The 16305-nt window shown below is 42.4% G+C and overlaps 4 non-coding genes across 4 annotated transcripts; all 4 read right to left on the reverse strand.

Annotated features, from left to right (window-relative positions):
- Positions 1 to 7599: 7599 nt before the first annotated feature.
- Positions 7600 to 7688, reverse strand: trnay-gua (transfer RNA tyrosine (anticodon GUA)). The gene is given in 2 exon segments: positions 7600 to 7635; positions 7652 to 7688. It is a non-coding gene; the product is annotated as a tRNA-Tyr (tRNA).
- A 1574-nt stretch (positions 7689 to 9262) lies between these two features.
- trnay-gua (transfer RNA tyrosine (anticodon GUA)) lies at positions 9263 to 9351 on the reverse strand. Its single transcript is given in 2 exon segments — positions 9263 to 9298; positions 9315 to 9351. It is a non-coding gene; the product is annotated as a tRNA-Tyr (tRNA).
- Positions 9352 to 9892: 541 nt separating this feature from the next.
- trnay-gua (transfer RNA tyrosine (anticodon GUA)) lies at positions 9893 to 9981 on the reverse strand. Its single transcript is given in 2 exon segments — positions 9893 to 9928; positions 9945 to 9981. It is a non-coding gene; the product is annotated as a tRNA-Tyr (tRNA).
- Positions 9982 to 12228: 2247 nt separating this feature from the next.
- Positions 12229 to 12317, reverse strand: trnay-gua (transfer RNA tyrosine (anticodon GUA)). The gene is given in 2 exon segments: positions 12229 to 12264; positions 12281 to 12317. It is a non-coding gene; the product is annotated as a tRNA-Tyr (tRNA).
- Positions 12318 to 16305: the final 3988 nt, after the last annotated feature.

The following is a 16305-nucleotide window of genomic DNA, read 5'->3' on the forward strand; positions in this document are numbered from 1 at the left end:
TGGAGTTTATGGTAATTAAATGCCGGCCATTCTACCTGCAGAGGGAATTTAGTGCCATATTGCTGGTAGCAATATACATCCCTCCTGGCTCCAACAACAACAGGAGTGAGGCACTGTATGAACTCCATCAGCACATCAGTGACCAGCAGACAGCCCACCCAGATGCCTTCCTCATCCTGGCTGGGGATTTCAACCACGCAAACCCCAAGAGCGTGTTTCCACAACTCCACGGACACATCAACTTTCCAACACGAGGAAACAATATCCTGGACAATGTCTACACCACAGACAGAGGTGCCTACAAAGCCCGTCCCATTAGCATAACAGTGGTGTGGTCTGAGGCCCAGAGGTGGGGTCACCTCTGGGCCTCAGACCACACCACTGTTATGTAAATGACAGCATACAGGCCACTGGTTAAAGTCATCAAACCAGCTACAAAGCAGATACACGTGTGGCCTGAGGGGTCTTCAGAGGCACTCCAGGACTGCTTCTCCACCACCGACTGGAGCATGTTCAGGCAGGCAGCCACCTACAACAACAACATCACGGACCTCCAGGAGTACACGGAGACCATCACTTCCTACATGAGGAAGTGCATGGACGATGTTACGGTCACCAGAACCATCTCCATTCGGGCCAACCAGAAGCCATGGCTGACAGGGGAAGTCTACAGGCTCCTGAGGGCTCGGAATGCTACCTTCAAAGCTGGCGACGTAGTGGAACGTGTTCCACCACTTTCCATCTCTTTGAGAGCAAGGACACATACATACGCAGCACCCACACACCAGACACAGCCATGTAGCTTATCCAACAGCTTGAACCCAAACAACATGGGTGTAGTTTTAGCAGGATAAAATGTATTTTGCCATCTATTGTTATAAGAAGAAAAAACTTTTCACACTGCCACCTGATGCAATAAAAGTATGATAATATATGTGTGTCAAACAGGGCCTCAGAGGTTGTTATTAACATCTTGTTTAACACTGTTGCAAGGTTACTATGTCAAGTGCTCTTTTATTGGATGAAATGAAGCAATGAAGTCAACAGCTCTGAGAACAAGACCCTTGGCATCTTGGTCTACGTGTATGTTTGTTTAACACTGAAACTAAGTTACTAAGTCAAGTGTTCTTTTGTCTGATGAATGAAGCAATTTAGACAACGGATCTGAAAAAGAGCCCCTTAACATCTTTCCATTGTAAATGGAAACACAATTTGCAGTAAACAATGGTACAAAGTAACTTTCCAATGACGCATCATCACTCTCCATCTCTATAATACTGCAACACCATTTGCAACAGTGAAAACTACTTTCTTTGAGTTGGAATAGAACCAGCGACATAAAAATGCATACATTTATCAACCTACAGTCTTCCGCTTTACCAACTGAGCTTTCGAAGGGAGCACACTACAGAAATGGTACGATAACTGCCGAACCTGATGCCCCAGAATATCTGTAGCCTCCATATCTGAAGAAGACCTAGTTAACAGAGTTTTCTATTACAAAGTTTTGAATATGACAAACAACCACCTCTCTTAGTCTACGTATATGTTCACTGAATAATGGTACAAAGTAATTTCCAATGACGCATCATCACCCTCCATCACTAAAGGACCAAAACACAATTTGCAACAATGAATACTACTTCCTATGAGCCAGAATTGAACCAGCGACCAAAGGATGCTTGCAATTATCAACCTACAGTCCCCCACTCTACCAACTGAGTTATCAGTGAATTGAGAAAGCAACCTAAGGATGTCTGCAATTATCAACCTACAGTCCTAACTGAGTTATTGAAGGGTAAACGGTCCTTAAATGGTACGATAACCACCGAACCTGATGCCCAAGAGCGTTTGTATCCTCCATATCTGAAGAACTAGTAAATAGAGTCTGATGCCCAAGAGCGTTTGTATCCTCCATATCTGAAGAACTAGTAAACAGAGTCTTCTATTACAAAGTTTTGAACATGACAAACAGCCACCTGTCTTAACCTACTTATATGTTCACTAAATAATGGTACAAAGTAACTTTCCAATGACGCATCATCACTCTCCATCTCTATAATACTACAACAATGAAAACTACTTCCTTCGAGCCAGAATTGAACCAGCGACCTAAGGATGCCTGCAATTATCAACTTACAGTCCTCCGCTTAACCAACTGAGTTATCGAAGGGAACACAGCAAGTAAATGGTACGATAACCGCCGAACCTGATGCCCAAGAGAGTTTGTATCCTCCATTTATGAAGAACTAGTCAACAGTATTCTATTACAAAGTTTTGAACGTGACAAACAGCCACCTCTCTTAACCTACGTATATGTTCACTAAATAATGGTACAAAGTAACTTTCCAATGACGCATCATCACTCTCCATCTCTATAATACTACAACAATGAAAACTACTTCCTTCGAGCCATAATTGAGCCAGCGACCTAAGGATGTCTGCAATTATCAACCTACAGTCCTCCTCTCTACCAACTGAGCTATCGAAGAGAACACAGCAAGTAAATGGTACGATAACCGCCGAACCTGATGCCCAAGAGAGTTTGTATCCTCCATTTATGAAGAACTAGTAAACAGAGTCTTCTATTACAAAGTTTTGAACGTGACAAACAGCCACCTGTCTTAACCTACATATATGTTCACTATATCATGGTGCAAAGTAACTTTCCAATGACACATCATGACTCTCAATCTCTATAATACTGCAACACAATTTGCAACAATGAAAATTACTTCCTTCTAGCCAGAATTGAACCAGTGACCTAAGGATGCCTGCAATTATCAACCTACAGTCCTCCTCTCTAGCAACTGAGCTATCTAAGGGGAACACAGCATGTAAATGGTACAATAACCGCCGAACCTGATGCCCAAGAGAGTTTGTATACTGCATATCTGAAGAACTAGTAAACAGAGTCTTCTATTACAAAGTTTTGAACGTGACAAACAGCCACCTGTCTTAACCTACGTATATGTTCACTAAATAATGGTACAAAGTAACTTTCCAATGATGCATCATCAGTCTCCATCTCTATAATACTGCAACAAAGAACCAGCGACCTAAAGATGCCTGCAATTATCAACCTACAGTCCTCCGCTCTACCAACTGAGCTATCGAAGTGAACACAGCAAGACAACGGTACAATAACCGCCGAACCTGATGCCCAAGAGAGTTTGTATCCTCCATTTATGAAGAACTAGTAAACAGAGTCTTCTATTACAAAGTTTTGAATGTAACAAACGGCCACCTGTCTTAACCTACGTATCCATCCATCCATCCATCTTCGTCCGCTTATCCGGTGTCGGGTCGCGGGGGGAGCAGCTCCAGCAGGGGACCCCACACTTCCCTTTCCCGAGCAACATTAACCAGCTCCGACTGGGGATCCTGCGTTCCCAGGCCAGGTTGGAGATATAATCCCTCCACCTAGTCCTGGGTCTTCCCCGAGGCCTCCTCCCAGCTGGACGTGCCTGGAACACCTCCCTAGGGAGGCGCCCAGGGGGCATCCCGAACCACCTCAACTGGCTCCTTTCGACGCAAAGGAGCAGCGGCTCTACTCCAAGCTCCTCACGGATGACTGAGCTTCTCACCCTAGCTCTAAGGGAGACGCCAGCCACCCTCCTGAGGAAACCCATTTCGGCCGCTTGTACCCTGGATCTCGTTCTTTCGGTCATGACCCAGCCTTCATGACCATAGGTGAGGGTAGGAACGAAAACTGACCCGGTAGATCGAGAGCTTTGCCTTCTGGCTCAGCTCTCTTTTTCGTCTGGCAGTGCGATAGATTGAATGCAATACCGCACCCGCTAATGGTACGATTCTCCGACCAATCTCCCGCTCCATTGTCCCCTCACTCGCGAACAAAACCCCAAGGTACTTGAACTCCTTCACTTGGGGTAAGGACTCATTCCCTACCTGGAGAAGGCATTCCATCGGTTTCCTGCTGAGAACCATGGCCTCAGATTTAGAGGTGCTGATCCTCATCCCAACCGCTTCACACTCGGTTGCGAACCGATCCAGTGAGTGCTGAAGGTCGCAGGCCGATGATGCCATCAGGACCACATCATCTGCAAAGAGCAGCGATGAGATCCCCAGCCCACCAAACTGCAACCCAACCCCACCCCGACTACGCCTCGATATCCCGTCCATAAATATTACAAACAGGATTGGTGACAAAGCGCCACCTGGCGGAGGCCAACCCTCACCTGAAACGAATGGTCCGACTTACTACGAGAACCCGGACACAGCTCTCACTTTGGTCATACAGAGATTGGATGGCCCTGAGTAGAGACCCCCTCACCCCATACTCCCGCAGCACCTCCCACAGTATCTCCCGGGGACCCGGTCATTGTACGCCTTCTCCAAATCCACAAAACACATGTAGGCCGGTTGGGCATACTCCCAGGCTCCCTCCAGGATCCTTGCGAGAGTGAAGAGCTTGTCCGTTGTTCCACGACCAGGACGGAATCCGCATTGTTCCTCCTCAACCCGAGGTTCGACTATCGGCCGAACCCTCCTTTCCAGCACCTTGGAGTAGACTTTACCAGGGAGGCTGAGAAGTGTGATACCCCTATAATTGGCACACACCCTCTGGTCCCCCTTTTTAAAAAGGGGAACCACCACCCCAGTCTGCCACTCCTTTGGGACCGTCCCAGACTTCCACGCAATGTTGAAGAGGCGTGTCAACCAGAACAGCCCCTCCACACCCAGAGCCTTGAGCATTTCTGGACGGATCTCATCAATCCCCGGGGCTTTGCCACTGTGGATTTGTTTGACTACATCAGTGACTTCCGCCTGGGAAATCGACGACAATCCCCCGTTATCCTCCAGCTCTGCCTCCTGAGGTGGCGAACAGTTTTCCAGAAGCACTTTGGTGCCGACCGAAAGTCCTTCTCCATGTCTTCTCCAAACTTCTCCCACACCCGCTGCTTTGCCTCTTTCACGGCAGAGGCTGCAGCCCTTCGGGCCCTTCGGTACCCTGCAACTGCCTCAGGAGTCCTCCGGGATAACATATCCCGGAAAGACTCCTTCTTCAGTCGGACGGCTTCCCTGACCACCGGTGTCCACCACGGTGTTCGTGGGTTACCGCCCCTTGAGGCACCCAAGACCCTAAGACCACAGCTCCTCGCCGCAGCTTCAGCAATGGAAACTTTGAACATTGTCCACTCGGATTCAATGCCCCCAGCCTCCACAGGGATGCCGAAAAAGCTCCGCCCGGAGGTGTGAGTTGAAAGTCTGTCGGACAAGGGCCTCCTCCAGACGTTCCCAATTTACCCGCAAACAGAGTTTGGGCTTACCAGGTCTGTCCAGAGTCTTCCCCACCCCTGACCCAACTCACCACCAGATGGTGATCGGTTGACAGCTCTGCCCCTCTCTTCACCCGAGTGTCCAAAACATACGGCCTCAGATCAGATGAAACGATTATGAAATCGATCATTGACCTTTGGCCTAGGGTGCTCTGTTACCAGGTACACTTATGAGCATCCCTATGTTTGAACATGGTGTTCGTTATAGACAATCCATGACTAGCACAGAAGTCCAACAACAAACAACCACTCTGGTTTAGATCAGGGAGGCCGTTCCTCCCAATCACGCCTCTCCAGGTGTCTCCATCATTGCCCACGTGTGCGGTGAAGTCCCCCAGCAGAACAATGGAGTCCCCCACTGGAGCCCCATGCAGGACTCCAGTCAAGGTCTCCAAGACCTACATATATGTTCACTAAATAATGGTACAAAGTAACTTTCCAATGACGCATCATCACTCTCCATCTCTATAATACGGCAACAAAGAAAACTATATCCTTTGAGCCAGAATGGAACCACCAATCTAAGGATCCCTGCAGTTGTCAACTTACAGTCCTCCCCTTTACCAACTGAGCTATCGAAGGGTAAACGGTCCTTTAATGGTACGATAACCACCAAACCTGATGCCCAAGAGCGTTTGTATACTCCATATCTGAAGAACTAGTAAACAGAGTCTTCTATTACAAAGTTTTGAACGTGACAAACAGCCACCTGTCTTAACCTACGTATATGTTCACTAAATAATGGTACAAAGTAACTTTCCAATGACGCATCATCACCCTCCATCTCTATAATACTGCAACAAAGAAAACTACGTCCTTCGAGCCAGAATGGAACCAGCGATCTAAGGATGCCTGCAGTTATAAACTTACAGTCCTCCCCTTTACCAACTGAGCTATTGAAGGGTAAACGGTCCTTAAATGGTACGATAACAACCGAATCTGATGCCCAAGAGCGTTTGTATCCTCCATATCTGAGTCTTCTATTACAAAGTTTTGAACATGACAAACAGCCACCTGTCTTAACCTACGTATATGTTCACTAAATAATGGTACAAAGTACCATTGTAGTATTATAGAGATGGAGAGTGATGACACATCATCACTCTCCATCTCTATAATACTACAACAATGAAAACTACTGCCTTCAAGACAGAATTGAACCAGTGACCTAAGGATACCCGCAATTATCAACCTACAGTCCTCCACTCTACCAACTGAGCTATTGAAGGGAACACAGCAAGTAAACGGTACGATAACTGCCGAACCTGATGCCCAAGAGAGTTTGTATCCTACATTTATGAAAAACTAGTAAACAGAGTCTTCTATTACAAAGTTTTGAACGTGAAAAACAGCCACCTGTCTTAACCTACGTATATGTTCTCTAAATAATGGTACAACGTAACTTTCCAATAACGCATCATCACTCTCCATCTCTACAATAATGAAAACTACTTCCTTCGAGCCAGCGACCTAAGGATGCCTGTAATTAGGAACCTACAGTCCTGCGCTCTACCAACTGAGCTATCGAAGGGAACACAGCACGTACATGGTACGATACCTGCCGAACTTGATGCCCAAGAGAGTTTGTATACTCCATATCTGAAGAACTAGTAAACAGAGTCTTCTATTACAAAGTTTTGAACGTGACAAATAGCCACCTGTCTTAACCTACGTATATGTTCACTAAATAATGGTATAAAGTAACTTTCCAATGACGCATCATCACTGTCCATCTCTGAAGAACCTGATGCCCAAGAGAGTTTGTATACTCCATATCTGAAGAACTAGTAAACAGAGTCTTCTATTACAAAGTTTTGAGCGTGACAAACAGCCACCTGTCTTAACCTACGTATATGTTCACTAAATAATGGTATGAAGTAACTTTCCAATGACGCATCATCACTCTCCATCTCTGAAGAACCTGATGCCCAAGAGAGTTTGTATACTCCATATCTGAAGAACTAGTAAACAGAGTCTTCTATTACAAAGTTTTGAACGTGACAAACAGCCACCTGTCTTAACCTACAATATATGTTTACTAAATAATGGTATAAAAGGAAAAACTTTCCAATGACGCATCATCACTCTCCATCTCTGAAGAACCTGATGCCCAAGAGAGTTTGTATACTCCATATCTGAAGAACTAGTAAACAGAGTCTTCTATTACAAAGTTTTGAACGTGACAAACAGCCACCTGTCTTAACCTACGTATATGTTCACTAAATAATGGTACAAAGTAACTTTCCAATGACGCATCATCACCCTCCATCTCTATAATACTACAACAATGAAAACTAGTTCCTTTGAGCCGGAATTGAACCAGCGACCTAAGGATACCCGCAATTATCAACCTACAGTCCTCCGCTCTACCAACTGAGCTATCGAAGGGAACACAGCATGTAAATGGTACGATAACCGCCTAACCTGATGCCCAAGAGAGTTTGTATACTCCATATCTGAAGAACTAGTAAACAGAGTCTTCTATTACAAAGTTTTGAACGTGACAAACAGCCACCTGTCTTAACCTACGTATATGTTCACTAAATAATGGTACAAAGTAACTTTCCAATGACGATCATCACTCTCCATCTCTATAATAAACAAAAAAAACTATATCCTTTGAGCCAGAATGGAACCAGTGATCTAAGGATCCCTGCAGTTATCAACTGACAGTACTCGCCTTTACCAACTGAGCTATCGAAGGGTAAACGGTCCTTACATGGTACGATAACCACCAAACCTGATTCCCAAGAGAGTTTGTATACTCCATATTAGAAGAACTAGTAAACAGAGTCTTTTATTACAAAGTTTTGAACGTGACAAACAGCCACCTGTCTTAACCTACGTATATGTTCACTAAATAATGGTATAAAGTAACTTTCCAATGACGCATCATAACTCTCCATCTCTGAAGAACCTGATGCCCAAGAGAGTTTGTATACTCCATATCTGAAGAACTAGTAAACAGAGTCTTCTATTACAAAGTTTTGAACGTGACAAACAGCCACCTGTCTTAACCTACGTATATGTTCACTAAATAATGGTACAAAGTAACTTTCCAATGACGCATCCTCACCCTCCATCTCTATAATACTACAACAATGAAAACTACTTCCTTCGAACCAGCAACCTAAGGATGCCTGTAATTATCAAACTACAGTCCTCCCCTCTACCAACTGAGCTATCGAAGGGAACAGAGCAGATAAATGGTACGATAACCGCCGAACTTGATGCCCAAGAGAGTTTGTATACTCCATATCTGAAGAACTAGTAAACAGAGTCTTCTATTACAAAGTTTTGAACGTGACAAACAGCCACCTGTCTTAACCTACGTATATGTTCACTAAATAATGGTACAAAGTAACTTTCCAATGACGCATCATCACTCTCCATCTCTATAATACGGCAACAAAGAAAACTATATCCTTTGAGCCAGAATGGAACCAGCGATCTAAGGATCCCTGCAGTTATCAACTTACAGTACTCGCCTTTACCAACTGAGCTATAGAAGGGTACACAGCCTGTAAATGGTACGATAACCACCAAACCTGATTCCCAAGAGAGTTTGTATACTCCATATCTGAAGAACTAGTAAACAGAGTCTTTTATTACAAAGTTTTGAACGTGACAAACAGCCACCTGTCTTAACCTACGTATATGTTCACTAAATAATGGTACAAAGTAACTTTCCAATGACGCATCATCACTCTCCATCTCTGAAGAACCTGATGCCCAAGAGAGTTTGTATACTCCATATCTGAAGAACTAGTAAAACAGAACCTGATGCCCAAGAGAGTTTGTATACTCCATATCTGAAGAACTAGTAAACAGAGTCTTCTATTACAAAGTTTTGAACGTGACAAACAGCCACCTGTCTTAACCTACGCATATGTTCACTAAATAATGGTACAAAGTAACTTTCCAATGACGCATCATCACTCTCCATAATAAAGAAAACAACTTCCTTCGAGCCGGAATTGAACCAGCGACCTAAGGATGCCTGTAATTATCAACCTACAGTCCTCCACTCTACCAACTGAGCTATCGAAGGGAACACAGCATGTAAATGGTACGATAACCGCCGAACTTGATGCCCAAGAGAGTTTGTATACTCCATATCTGAAGAACTAGTAAACAGAGTCTTCTATTACAAAGTTTTGAATGTGACAAACAGCCACCTGTCTTAACCTACGATATGTTCACTAAATAATGGTACAAAGTAACTTTCCAATGACGCATCATCATCTCCATCTCCATAATCTACAACAAAGAAAACTATATCCTTTGAGCCAGAATTGAACCAGTGATCTAAGGATCCCTGCAATTATCAACCTACAGTCCTCCACCTTTACCAACTGAGCTATCGAAGGAACACAGTCCTTAAATGGTACGATAACCACCAAACCTGATTCCCAAGAGAGTTTGTATACTCCATATCTGAAGAACTAGTAAACAGAGTCTTCTATTACAAAGTTTTGAACGTGACAAACAGCCACCTGTCTTAACCTACGTATATGTTCACTAAATAATGGTACAAAGTAACTTTCCAATGACGATCATCACTCTCCATCTCTACAATAAAGGAAACTACTTCCTTTGAGCCAGAATTGAACCAGCAACCTAAGGATGCCTGTAATTATCAACCTACAGTCCTCCGCTCTACCAACTGAGCTATCGAAGGGAACACAGCATGTAAATGGTACGATAACCGCCGAACTTGATGCCCAAGAGAGTTTGTATACTCCATATCTGAAGAACTAGTAAACAGAGTCTTCTATTACAAAGTTTTGAACGTGACAAACAGCCACCTGTCTTAACCTACGTATATGTTCACTAAATAATGGTACAAAGTAACTTTCCAATGACGCATCATCACTCTCCATCTCTATAATACGGCAACAAAGAAAACTATATCCTTTGAGCCAGAATGGAACCAGTGATCTAAGGATCCCTGCAGTTATCAACTGACAGTACTCGCCTTTACCAACTGAGCTATCGAAGGTTAAACGGTCCTTAAATGGTACGATAACCACCAAACCTGATTCCCAAGAGAGTTTGTATACTCCATATCTGAAGAACTAGTAAACAGAGTCTTTTATTACAAAGTTTTGAACGTGACAAACAGCCACCTGTCTTAACCTACGTATATGTTCACTAAATAATGGTACAAAGTAACTTTCCAATGACGCATCATCACTCTCCATCTCTATAATACGGCAACAAAGAAAACTATATCCTTTGAGCCAGAATGGAACCAGTGATCTAAGGATCCCTGCAGTTATCAACTGACAGTACTCGCCTTTACTAACTGAGCTATCGAAGGGTAAACTGTCCTTAAATGGTACGATAACAACCAAACCTGATTCCCAAGAGAGTTTGTATACTCCATATCTGAAGAACTAGTAAACAGAGTCTTTTATTACAAAGTTTTGAACGTGACAAACAGCCACCTGTCTTAACCTACGTATAAGTTCACTAAATAATGGTATAAAGTAACTTTCCAATGACGCATCATCACCCTCCATCTCTATAATACTACAACAATGAAAACTACCCTTGAGACCCAAGGATACCCGAGTTTGTACCAACTGAGCTATCATATCTGAAGAAACTAGTAAATGCCCAAGAGTCTTTGTATCCTCCATTTATGAAAAACTAGTAAACAGAGTCTTCTATTACAAAGTTTTGAATGTGACAAACAGCCACCTGTCTTAACCTACGTATATGTTCACTAAATAATGGTACAAAGTAACTTTCCAATGACGGATCATCACTCTCCATCTCTATAATACGGCAAAAAAGAAAACTATATCTTTCGAGCCAGAATGGAACCAGCGATCTAAGGATCCCTGCAGTTATCAACTGACAGTACTTGCCTTTACCAACTGAGCTATTGAAGGGTAAACGGCCCTTAAATGGTACGATAACCACCAAACCTGATTCCCAAGAGAGTTTGTATACTCCATATCTGAAGAACTAGTAAACAGAGTCTTCTATTACAAAGTTTTGAACGTGACAAACAGCCACCTGTCTTAACCTACGTATATGTTCACTAAATAATGGTACAAAGTAACTTTCCAATGACGCATCATCACTCTCCATCTCTATAATACGGCAACAAAGAAAACTATATCCTTCGAGCCAGAATGGAAGCAGCGATCTAAGGATCCCTGCAGTTATCAACTTACTGTATTCACCTTTACCAACTGAGCTATCAAAGGGTAAATGGTCCTTAAATGGTACGATAACCACCAAACCTGATTCCCAAGAGAGTTTGTATACTCCATATCTGAAGAACTAGTAAACAGAGTCTTCTATTACAAAGTTTTGAATGTGACAAACAGCCACCTGTCTTAACCTATGTATTTGTTCACTAAATAATGGTACAAAGTAACTTTCCAATGACGCATCATCACCCTCCATCTCTATAATACTACAACAATGAAAACTACTTCCTTCGAGCCAGAATTGAACCAACGACCTAAGGAATTGAACCAACCTACAGTCCTCCGCCTACCAACTGGATGCCTGCAATTGGTCGAAACCTACCTGATGCCCAAGAGAGTTTGTATCCTCCATTTATGAAGAACTAGTAAACAGAGTCTACCAACTGAGCTATCTTAACCTACGATATGTTCACTAAATAATGGTACACAGCATGTAAATCTCTACAATAATGAAAACTACGATAACCGCCTGAACCTGCATGACCAAGCCCGCGAGTTTGTAAATGGTACGATCCATTTCATGAAAAAGAGAACTAGTAAACAGAGTATTCTATTACAAAGTTTTGTACGTGACAAACTGCCACCTGTCTTAACCTACGTATATGTTCACTAAATCATGGTGCAAAGTAACTTTCCAATGACACATCATCACTCTCAATCTCTATAATAATGCAACACAATTTGCAATAAAGAAAACTACTTCCTTCAAGCCGGAATTGAACCAGCGACCTAAGGATGCCTGCAATTGTCAACCTACAGTCCTCCACTCTACCAACTGAGCTATCAAAGGGAACGAAGCATGTAAATGGTACGATAACCGCTGAACCTGATGCCCAAGAGAGTTTGTATCCTCCATTTATGAAAAACTAGTAAACAGAGTCTTCTATTACAAAGTTTTGAACGTGACAAACAGCCACCTGTCTTAACCTACGTATATGTTCACTAAATAATGGTACAAAGTAACTTTCCAATGACGCATCATCACTCTCCATCTCTACAATAATGAAAACTACTTCCTTCGAGCCGGAATTGAAAAAGCAACCTAAGGATGCCTGCAATTATCAACCTACATTCCTCCGCTCTAGCAACTGAGCTATCGAAGGGAACACAGCATGTAAATGGTACGATAACCGCCGAACTTCATGACCAAGAGAGTTTGTATACTCCATATCTGAAGAACTAGTAAACAGAGTCTTCTATTACAAAGTTTTGAATGTGACAAACTGCCACCTGTCTTAACCTACGTATATGTTCAGTAAATAATGGTACAAAGTAACTTTCCAATGACGCATCATCACGCTCCATTTCTACAACAATGAAAACTACTTCCTTCGAGCCGGAATTGAAAAAGCAACCTAAGGATGCCTGCAATTATCAACCTACAGTTCTCCGCTCTACCAACTGAGCTATCGAAGGGAACACAGCATGTAAATGGTACGATAACCGCCGAACCTCATGACCAAGAGAGTTTGTATAATCCATATCTGAAGAACTAGTAAACAGAGTATTCTATTACAAAGTTTTGTACGTGACAAACTGCCACCTGTCTTAACCTACGTATATGTTCACTAAATCATGGTGCAAAGTAACTTTCCAATGACACATCATCACTCTCAATCTCTATAATAATGCAACACAATTTGCAATAATGAAAACTACTCCCTTCGAGCCAGAATTGAACCAGCAACCTAAGGATGCCTGCAATTATCAACCTACAGTCCTCTGCTCTACCAACTGAGCTATAGAAGGAAACACAGCATTTAAATGGTATGATAACCACTGAACCTGATGCCCAAGAGAGTTTGTATACTCCATATCTGAAGAACTAGTAAACAGAGTCTTCTATTACAAAGTTTTGAACGTGACAAACAGCCACCTGTCTTAACCTACGTATATGTTCACTAAATAATGGTACAAAGTAACTTTCCAATTACGCATCATCAGTCTCCATCTCTATAATACTGCAACTAAGAAAACTATGTCCTTCAAGCCAGAATAGAACCAGTGATCTTAGGATGCCTGCAGTTATCAACTGACAGTCCTCCGCTCTACCAACTGAGCTATCAATACAGCATGTAAAGGGTACGATAACCGCCGAACCTGATGCCGAAGAGCGTTTGTATCCTCCATATATGAAGAACTAGTAAACAGAGTCTTCTATTACAAAGTTTTGAATGTGACAGCCACCTGTCTTAACCTACGTATATTTTCACTAAATAATGGTGCAAAGTAACTTTCCAATGACACATCATCACTCTCCATCTCTATAATACTGCAACACAATTTGCAACAATGAAAACTACTTCCTTCGAGCCAGAATTGAACCAGCAACCTAATGATGCCTGCAATTATCAACCTACAATCTTGCCCAAGAGCGTTTGTATCCTCCTTAGACACTAGTCGACAGTAGACAGTAGTTGTGATTGACTCCAATCTTTCACCTGAGTCTTTAAATTGACTCATCAAACGCAAGTCTCTTTTATCATTAACTCGGATCAGTTGAGTCCTACTACAATTCAATCTAAAATGATAACAGCGCCACACAGAAACCTCTTGCAACATTATCTACTACTAGTCCTAGCCATCGTAGCTGCCAAAAGCTTAATAACTTAAAATTTCGTATGCAATGACAACTCAACAAGTCAACTCAAGCGATGTAGGAACTTCCCGACCCGCTGACTCAGAGCCGGAAACATTGCAAGCTGGCAGACCATGGGACTACCTCACGAATTGTCGAGAACTCATGAGTTGTCGATGACTCATGAGTTCTCGCGTGAGTCAGTCAATTGCACGAATCAGCCGGCTATGAGTGGATCTGTAGCAGACGAGCGATGTCTCTCCTCGAGCTCAGGGATGTGTACTTTGTACCACATCTGTGGAGCTTGGAACGTGCCATCATAATACAAAAAATAGACAGATCGTTGGTCAGTCATTGTATATTATTAAATGTCTCTTTCCCAACTTTTGTGCAAATCAATTTATGGCTTGAGATACTGTGCCACAAAGACAGATGAGATGAGATAAAATAATGACCCTCTTCTAACTGCTAAGTAATAAACATTTAAATGTGTAAAGTAAAAAGGTTAGAAACGCTTTATAAAGCTACTTCTATACTGTTTTGCGCTTACCACAGCTTAAAATGTTTCTTTCATACAAGACCAAATGGCAAATTAAAACATATACTATAAGTGCTAAGTGAAAATTTACCAACAACATAGAATGTGCAGTATGAATAAAGTATTTGTAAAATATACACAGATATAATATATTATAACAAAGCAGGAAGACTGTTGCTGTTGTACTCATTGGGTACACACATACACACACACACACACACACACACACACACACACACACACACACACACACACACACACACACATATCCCAGTGCATAGTGGCAGTGTTGTCCACCCTTGGGTGACCTCCTGGGGATGTTTTTGGATCAAGGCCCAGGTTATATTTTCAGTGCTGCTTGGGAATCACACGCTCTGTGAGGTCGCCGGCCAGCTGACCATGGAAAACATCTCTGACGTCTGCAAATAAACTCGGGGGTGTGAAGGAGTTCTTGTTGCACTCACACTGTCACATAACCACACACTCTAAACTGTGTCATCCCAGAGGGTAACACAGGGAATTTGGAGGACAAGCTTGGTAGAACTTGCTAAATAAAAATTAAATGAATTCCATTTTGGATTCATTTTGAATCAATTTAACATCTATGGTGTTGTGTTTTGTGTGGTGTGGTGTGTGCTCCTGACAACAAGCCCACTGAACCTACTTGAACCTACTAGGGCTCTAGTTGCCATCTTATGAGGTTCAAGGCTAATGTACCTAAGTGGGAACGATACAGAGAGGATTATCATCGTCTATGTGTCTGTAGGTCTCTGTGTGTGTCTGTGCGTCTGTATGTGTGCCTGTCTGAGTGTAGGTGTCTGTGTGCGGGAATGTTGTCGTTCTGCACCTGCTACTCCCACACAAAGTTATAAAATGTTTACATTCTTTCACCTGTTCTGATTAACCCTCTGGGGTCTGAGAGTGTTTTCAGACACAGATAATTTGGGCATGCTCTGATATTGTTGTCAATTTAAGCAAATCTAAGTGGTATTTTCTAAGTACTGTGACTTTTTTCTTTTCAGCACAAGCTACAAAAATATCTAGTACATTGTATTTCACGATTGTACTTTTTTTATTACTGGTAAATACTGGTAAATAAACAAGTTATAAAAGGTAGTTTTAGAAGTTTGCTGGAATTTGTGAAAAACCATTACCTTACCCATTGTGACAAACTGGGCCACTTGAGGTGATTATGTAAAGTCTTTGGTTTGCAACAAGCACAAGCACTTTCATCTGCTCCATTGTTTTATACAATCTGTCAATCTAAAAAAAAAAGCCTATTGTTTTGTAAACCAAGAGTTAGAGTGGGAGGGTCAAGCTCGTTTTACTGAATATGCAAAAGGATTGTTCTCAGCTGATCCCAGGTGAATGGGGCTGCAGACAGCCTAGCAGGGCTATTCAATTATTCTGTTCATGCAGGGGGACAAAAAAGCTCAGTGCCTGGGGCCTGGACATTTCCCTGAGCTATTTTCAATTAAATAAATCATGTAATTCATGACATTAAAATACTGAGTTAAGTTTTTAAAGAATAAAGAACGCAAACATGACGATTACATAATTCACGTGTATATTAAGTAGCCATGTGGATTTACCGCTCCAGCAGAGAGGATGGTTTATTTATGGCAGCAGCTAAGTATACAAGAACGTGTCCAAATTTCAAGA

This window comes from Perca flavescens, chromosome 6 (assembly GCF_004354835.1).
Source record: "Perca flavescens isolate YP-PL-M2 chromosome 6, PFLA_1.0, whole genome shotgun sequence".
Taxonomy (NCBI): Eukaryota; Metazoa; Chordata; class Actinopteri; order Perciformes; family Percidae; genus Perca; species Perca flavescens.